Source organism: Lathamus discolor, chromosome 5 (assembly GCF_037157495.1).
Source record: "Lathamus discolor isolate bLatDis1 chromosome 5, bLatDis1.hap1, whole genome shotgun sequence".
Lineage (NCBI taxonomy): Eukaryota > Metazoa > Chordata > Aves > Psittaciformes > Psittacidae > Lathamus > Lathamus discolor.
Window position 1 is genome coordinate 2,063,918 of NC_088888.1, and position 8,056 is coordinate 2,071,973.

The 8,056-nt window shown below is 43.5% G+C and overlaps 1 protein-coding gene across 1 annotated transcript in view; it reads right to left on the reverse strand.

Moving 5' to 3' along the window:
- The window catches only part of LPGAT1 (lysophosphatidylglycerol acyltransferase 1), a 77,840-nt gene extending 72,599 nt beyond the window's left edge, over positions 1–5,241 (reverse strand). The window contains exon 1 of the mRNA XM_065679367.1: positions 4,994–5,241. The gene's annotated coding sequence lies outside the window, so the exon portion shown is untranslated. The remainder of the gene's footprint in view (positions 1–4,993) is intronic.
- Between the last annotated feature and the right edge of the window lie 2,815 nt (positions 5,242–8,056).

Below are 8,056 nucleotides of genomic sequence, written 5' to 3' on the forward strand. Positions count from 1 at the left end.
AGAAACAGTATGAATTACTGGTTAAATTCATGTGAACCCAGGTAACCTACATACACCAAAGAACTTCTGTATAATCTGGTTGTTTGAGTCAGTGACTTCATTTCAGGGAAACACAAGCTGGAATGCTCAGATTGTTCAGTCCAGGCTACAGTTTCATACACAGAGCCATTTGCATGTATTCGTTTCCAGCCTAAATCCACTCCTAAGTACATGCGTTGTCTGCAAATGGAGTTCAACAGAGCTGCTACATAAATGCAAACCCACAACATTCTGAGTTGGGGTACGATGCTACTGGATTGGCCATTAACAAACCAAGCCACACACAAGCACAGGAGCATGTAAATTCTAGCTGTTGCTACCAGCTAGATTAGAAAGGATGCTTATGAACAAGATCTGAGTTTTAGCAATTGAGAAGTACCAATTCTGTTACATTAGACTTGATTGAGTACACTTAGATTAGTGGTTAATCAGTAAAGTTGCAGCACAACATACACCGTTTTAGTGCATTTATGAAATGCACTGTTCACATCTCCCCTCCAATTCAAGTACCTCAAGATCCTTCCCAGATTCTCTTTTAGAATTCACCTTTAATCTTTGCTACTACAGAAACATACATGTGTCCAGTTTCTCTTATCTCCCACCCCCTTCAGAGTTGCAGGTGCTTACACAGGCACAAAGAAAGACTTAAATCCTTGAGGAAAAGGTGGAAAACTCTCCTACTTCTCCAGTAAGTGGAATGCCCACTCAGCTGTAGCTCTTCCTGCTCCTGGGTAGTCAAAAGAATTCCAGAAACAATCTCAATAATGCCATTAATCACAAGGAGCATTCTTTGCAACGACTGGATTCTTTGCGTTGCCTGGATAACGGGTAGGTATTTCACTGTATCAGGTTATGTCCTGCCAGGTTTGTAATTGAAGTGGCCTGGCAGTTTTAATATTTCAGAGTGGCACAAATGAGTCATGGGCTTGACTGCTCCTGCTGAGCATGAATTATGTACCTCCTTTTAGGAGAGGTCCAATGCAAAACTATGGCAGAGATCCTGGGTCAACACTACTGCAGCATTCATCCTACACTGAAGGAAACGTCAGTCTGCATTCTGTTCAGAAACGTGATTCCTGTGAACTGTCAAATAACCCCATCACAGCTGCAGACTGCTCTTCTCTTGCAAGACAAGACCACTTCCACCTCTGGGCTGTCATTTTAGCCATCAGTGTTTCATTACCACACTGCAACTGGTACTAAGAGCAGGTACAAATGAATCACTGCTCAAACAGCTCAAGTGCTCTGAGTAACCCGGGCTCCAGCTTCCTTAGAAAATGCTCAGAATCTTTCCTTGAAGGTAAAAGACAAAACGAGTCACGTTTTTCTTCCCAGTTCATCTCAATATTGCGAACCCCTCATTTACTGAAGATACAACTTCATTAGTGGCAATCATTTCTGCGAGCGCGGAGGATGTTTGAGTTTCTCCTCTCCCAAAAGGGAGAGATGAGGAAATAACCCGGGTGATAATTAAAGTGATAACATTTGGAAATAGCGAACTTGCAGCCAACTTTTGGCAACTGGCAAGGCTCACACAAGTGCTCCCCACCTCCTGCCCACACTGCCTTTCCTACAGATCTCAGTGGAAGACACTTGCCTTGGAAAACTTCCGTGAAGGTCCTACTCTGCCGCTCCTTTACTCCTTCAATGGCCGACTACGTCAGGCACAACTCAGCAAGAGTGGACATCTGAAGGCCGAAGCAAAGCTAACTGAATTGTCTAACAATATTGGCAGGAGGACAGATTTTACTGAACATTTGGTTCTTGCTTTTTCCTTTTAAAGTATCCTTTTTTTAAGCCGCAGTTCCCGGAGTCAAGTACTAAAAATAAGAAATAAGATTATCCAAAACATAACTTATGGCTATCGTGACCGTGGAGAAGCAGCTCAAAGTAAAAGCTGAAGAGATCTAAAACTGTATTTTTAAGATGCATTCAGATTGCACAGCAGAGTGGCCAATGCCAACTTATCCCTGGGCTGTCTTGGATGGAGCTGCTGGAAGCAGTCAAAGATTTAAACAGGAAGAAGGTGCCAAGCTCCCAGCAGCTTTCCATGTCAAATATTCCCAGCTCTGCCAGCAAAAGGCACGTGGCCACATGCAGGTGAGAACTCAGAAGTCAGAAGTACATTGTACCACAAGTAAAGAGTGGCTGATTTGGTAATGGATTATTAGCATGGAACTGCTGTTATCAACCAGGATGAAAAGGGCAATGCCCGGACAGCACAAACCCCAAGAGAAGCAGAAAGGCACGTTTCAGGTGATGAGGCAGGCATTGCCTTTCCCATCTGTCTTGTCACAGCAGGAGCTCACTATATTTGTATTACAGAATGGGCTTCACTGAAAACAAATGTTAAGCTCCCATATCCCTCTTGGGAAGCTGTTTTTCTGGTGAGGTACTGTTTACACCTATACATAAATACATTCAGTGAATCATCAACATTCCCATCTGCCATTTAGTACACTCATATCATTAAACGATAGAGCTGTACACGAGTACCCGGGTTGCAACACAGGGTTTGACTGAGGTAAGTTTTCATGTCAAAAAGAAAAGAGGGCTGGGGGAAAGTCTGATTCATCACCATGGCGTCTTGAAATAGCTTTGCTCAAAAGCATTACTGCTGTGGAAGTTCTGCACTGGTTTCGTTATCTTGCCAAGTTGGACTACTGTAGGTATTTCAACACCCTCAGTAGTCATGGGAGCTCCTTTTTCCTATACAAAAAGGAAAACATCCCTCCGCAAACCAGCAGAACAGTATATGGTACCTCCGTAAGACCAATGAATTACTAAAACAGCAAATCATGAGGAATTAGGATTTGGGTTTGTTTTGTGGGGTTTTTTTTTTTTGTTTCAATGGGAAAAACAACACAGAAGAACTGGGTGCTTTTCTGAAGGTCAGGCCAAAAATAGGAAGACAACTAAACCCCCCCCCTCCCCGAAATAAAATCGGAGTCTCTTTTTGTTCTTCACCTAGTGTACACATGCTAACAAAACACAAGTCTCTGCAGGGGACCTATCATGTGCGATGCTCAGAAACGCCTACCCAACTCACCAAGACTTTGTCCACACAAACATGCAAATGCTTCCAACAGGCAAAACAAGGCAAGGTTCTGCATCCCTCTCACAGGACATGAAGCCCGTCAGGTAGATGTTCCTCTGCAAGGTGGAAAATGCACATCCATTCTTTATTGGTGACAGAGACACAAAGGAAATCAACTGTCAGAGTTTGCACGCTGCAGGCAGGATCAGTTCATGCTGCTTGAGGAAAAATGTGTCAGAGTGATGGCTTCACTAACTGTAATTAGTATAATTTATTACAATAGCTTTTGGTCCTGCCTCATGAAATGAGGGAAAGAGACCTGAAGAGGTCAGACACCATTTCCTGTGGATTATTACAACACCTGGAATTTCCTATCTGTCTGAAGTGGGTGACTAGCTCTGAGAGGTCGCCATCCACGGTGTTGCTTTACTCAGTGCACAACCACCTAGTCTGAACGTTGTCATTTGCACAGACCAGTTTCTGCAAATACACACCTACAAAAATAGTGCCAGTGGACTTACACTCAAGTGATAAAAGCCTGGCTTTGGCCAAACTTTCCAAGTGTTCATGTAGGAATAACACCAGTGTAACTACGAAGTAACATCAAATCAGAACCTTGACATCTGCATACTTCAGGACTTAGTAAAAGCAGGCAAGTCAGATGGCTGTCATCACTCACCACTCTTAGCTGCTGCCCATATGCACTGCTGGTGAATCAGGGCACATTCACATACACTTCATGCACTCCAGAGCAAAGACTGACAACCCACTGCAGGCTTGGCCTCATCCCCTGCTCCACAAGGGCATTCCTCCCCTTCCACTGCCTCCCTCGTGGTGGTGCCTCACAGCAGATGGGAAGGCTGGTCACTGCTGCAGTGATCTCTGCCCTCTCAAACTGGCCATGCAGGAATGCTAAAGGTCAGACCTGTGTGAACAGATTATTCCCTTTAGACTTGTGTTCAATAGAGATTCACCACAGATGTGTGCTCAGTCAGTCCAACAGTTGATCATTACTTTCAGGATACAGCACACATCTTCCCCAGCACCTTCCTTGTACTGGCTCTGTGAAGTTGCTGCAGTCAGCCAAGCCAAGCCTGCTGATTCAGCTGAAACAACACCCTAAAAATGAAACTTTTACCTGGATAAACTCATGATCTGATGCAAAGAGCAAAGACAAAGGCAGGAGCAAGCTGGAGAAAGAGCCGTATCAGCAGCACCACACCCCTCCACCGTGTGAAGCAGAGCACGAAAACTACACCCTGATTCACCCATCCTCTGTGCAGAGTCCATCCAGCCACATACCACTCAGTTTATGACACACTGTCTCTTCTAGTTCAACTGCTACTCAGTGGTTCTGCTCTCTAGTTAGAAGCTCTTAAGCACGGACAGCTATTAATTTCAGATTAACTGTATTCCTAAACTCAGGACTTCTAGTCAGCAGGGAAGGAGTCTGTAAGATGGGCTGCCAGCAAGTCACAAACTGTTGAGCAAATGTATTTTCAATCAGACAACCCACACAAGCCATCTTCTCCTTTGGAGCTTTGTGCTCACCACTAATACCCATAAAACCACCCCCAAATAACTGCTTTTATTAATCAGAGTTTTGAAAGACTTCTTGAAACCCACAAACTCAAATCTGAGGGAATGTGTATATAAGACTCCCTATCCATTTAAGACAAAAGGAAAAGGATTAGTTTTAAGACTATGAGGTGCTTATGGCTTAAGTTTTATTTCTACACAATAGAAGAGGTAGCGCCTTGACTGCGCTACTGGGTCTCCGGTTCAACACTGACAAAAAGAACACAGAAACTGCTTTTTACTACACTTAGGTGCCCAGCAGACAGAGTTTAAGGCATTGCTCATTCTCTTGCTAGCCTGGGAAAGATTTTTCTCTCGATATTCACTGAATGCTCTTACCTTGTTTAAGGTCCTTGGATCAGGAGGCTGAGGCTAACTGGAAACTCCATTAACATAGAGCCAAACTGTCCTTCATTTCAGTAGCATTGCTTTGAGGCGAGTAAGCAAGGGGTAGATAACGACTATCCTAAAAGCAAATGAGAACATCACGATGACACTTGCTATTTCTCAGCACTCTGTTGACAGTCAGCAGAGCAGAGCAACTTTGAAGCATGCAGAACAGCCGCTGGCTTGAGTGCTCACTGTAAGCTATGACTTCAATGCTGAGTTTGAGCAGCTGCTGTTTGTCAGGGAGATATCCCTTGGAGTACAAAGAACTCGGGAGCTATCTAGGGTCACCATCAAAACAGGCCTATTTCCAGTAACACAAACCAGCACCTGGCTTCAAAATTCACATGGGGATGAAGGTAACTGTAATACTGTGTAGTATCTGGTAAGAAAAGCAACGTAACACTTGTTTTTCCCTTGCTTTTAAGAAGTACTTCTGTCTCTACCACTCTCTCTGCTTTGAAGATTAATATAGGCCAAGTCTCCTTTTGCTTAGCATCTAAGGTTGTGTCCTTGGAGGCATCTATGCGGGTGAAGCAAGAGCAACTTCAGTACTTCTGGATGCTGCATTACAGCAGTTGGGCACAGAGAACTACCAGTTCTTGGGCCCTCCTCAACTCAGAACGGCCTTGTGAGCTAGGGCTCTCAATACACCCATCTCCCCTTTATTTTCCCATACACACACTTGGTTAGGACAGTGCAGATACCTTACTACACCTGCACTGCCACAAACGGAACAGACTGTTTTGAGAGGCTGCTAAAAGGGCACGTGTCAATGTGCTGAGCAAGCAGACAGAAAGCACTGTAGGCCAGCAGAAAGAAGACAGCCAGAAAAGAAACACAGCTACTTTTGAAGGCAAGATGCTTCATGCTGTACAAGATCCCTCTTTCTTTATATACATACACACACGGTGAACATCATTCAGAAGAGATTTTAGGAATGAATATAATTCATTCAAATCCTATTGATTCTTCAGTAAGTTTTGTTGTTTTTTTTTAACTCAAGTTGTAAAATTACTTTCTTTACTGATGTCACAACTTTATGCATATATTTAAAGGATCATTGAGCTTTCTTCTAGACCTGTTAAGTCCTGTGAAACCGTACACAAAAATCAGGTTAAAGTGAATGCATATCCGTTATCAGATTCAAAAGCCTTAGCTAAATCAAGGCATTTCAGTCCTTGGTTAAAATGAGTGCATTACCAAGGGAACAAAACTGGGAAGAAAGGGAAGTCTCAGATGCCATGAATGCACACAGTGAGTGACACTTCAGGGAATCACTTGTGAAACACACTTAAACGACCTTTGCAGGAGGTTACACACTAAATTCCAGAGGAAGGCAGAATCTGGCAGGGGGAATTCCTTCCCTACCCCTTGTTGAGTTCCACATTGCCTTGAGCAAGAGCTCAGACAGGAATCTAGAAATGACACTTCCTGGTATGTCTGAACACAGGGTCACAAGAAGGGGAGCAGTGAGTACTTCTGAGAGCATCTGGCTCCATCACCCACAGAGAAGTCAGCTTAAATCCTCAAGCCTAGGAACTACTCGTCTTACCTTAATGCAGAACTGCACGTTATGAATACCTCCTGTCATATTCATTTGATCATCTCCACCTTTCCCCAGCCCAAGGATTTATCGAGCTAGATGAAAACCAGATGATGGCAGCTGCCTGCATACGCCTGTTTGTTGTTTGAATTCACAGCAGCAGCTTCAAACCAATGTCTAGCCACTGCATATTTTCCTTCTTCTGCCTGTAAGCGAAGAAGAGCTGAATTGTCTCCCATTATCAGTAAGCAGCTATGCAGAGTGATCAAGTTACTGCTTTGTTTATTGAGAAACACTAGTGACATTTAACTTGGGTCCATACCATAGGAAGTACTATCTAGATTCTTTGTTGCACATCTTTAAGCACAGGCACCAGAAAGAAGGCAGGATTCAAGCAAGACAACCTCCCTGCTTCTATTAATAGTCAAGGATCACATTCACTGCTGATGGCTTTCTGTGCATTGCTGTAACACCCTTCTTCACTTCTCTTTGGGTGTTTTGAGTCATTGATTTCTATTAAAACCTTGGTTTGCAAAGTGTATTTCAAAGTGTATTAGGAATAAAGATACACTATGTTTGAAAACAAACACCCAGGGAATAACCTCGCTACAAAGTCCATATAAACCACTGCTTACATAGAAGGACAATACAGTAACAGGTCCAGGGTCCTGCCTGATCAGCATCCACCTGTATGAACCTACAAATAAGCCAGCATGAGAAACCCTTCAGTGCATTAGGAATTTAGGTACTTGCACAGCAAGCCACCTTCCTGTACAAACTCATCTCCAATAAATGCTACTCACCCTCTTCCAGAAGGCATCTACCCTCACCCTGCAATCCCCCATACCTAGCACCCAGGCTTGCAGACTTCAGTTATTTTTTGCCTGGCTCCAAAATGGATCCAAGTTCCTGGAATTCTGGAGGCCTATGAAGGAACTTGCTTGGAAAAGGAATCATTTTTCCTTCTGCAGCAGGGTTAGTCTTAATAATTCACAGGCAATGAAGCCTCAGGTGAGGTATGGGGTTTCCCTGGATAAGTCTTTTTTCCTACATGGCTTCTCCCAAGTTTAGCTATTCACTATGAAATAGCTAATGACTTAGGAGGGAAGGCTGAGTTGTTTTGGGATGCTGCCACCATAGGTTTCCAGCAGCATATTGGTCAATAACAGAGCAAGAAACACACATTCATTATGCAGGATTAAAAAAAAGAAAAAGAAGTGTTTGACCTCTTAGTCTTTTTTCTTATTACAATAAGGAGGGTTTTGTGGTTAAGACACAGATCTATGACTTTAATGAAAGAACCCAACCCGTCACAAATAGTTCAGGTCTTCAATGTGACAGACAGCATGCACAGCACCAGGGGAATCATCTCTTTCTGGACCATGAAACTATATGTAGCTATGGGTATATGTATGCACACAGGGCTGTATGGACCTGCTGAAGAGGGTCCAGAGGAAGGCCACAAAAAT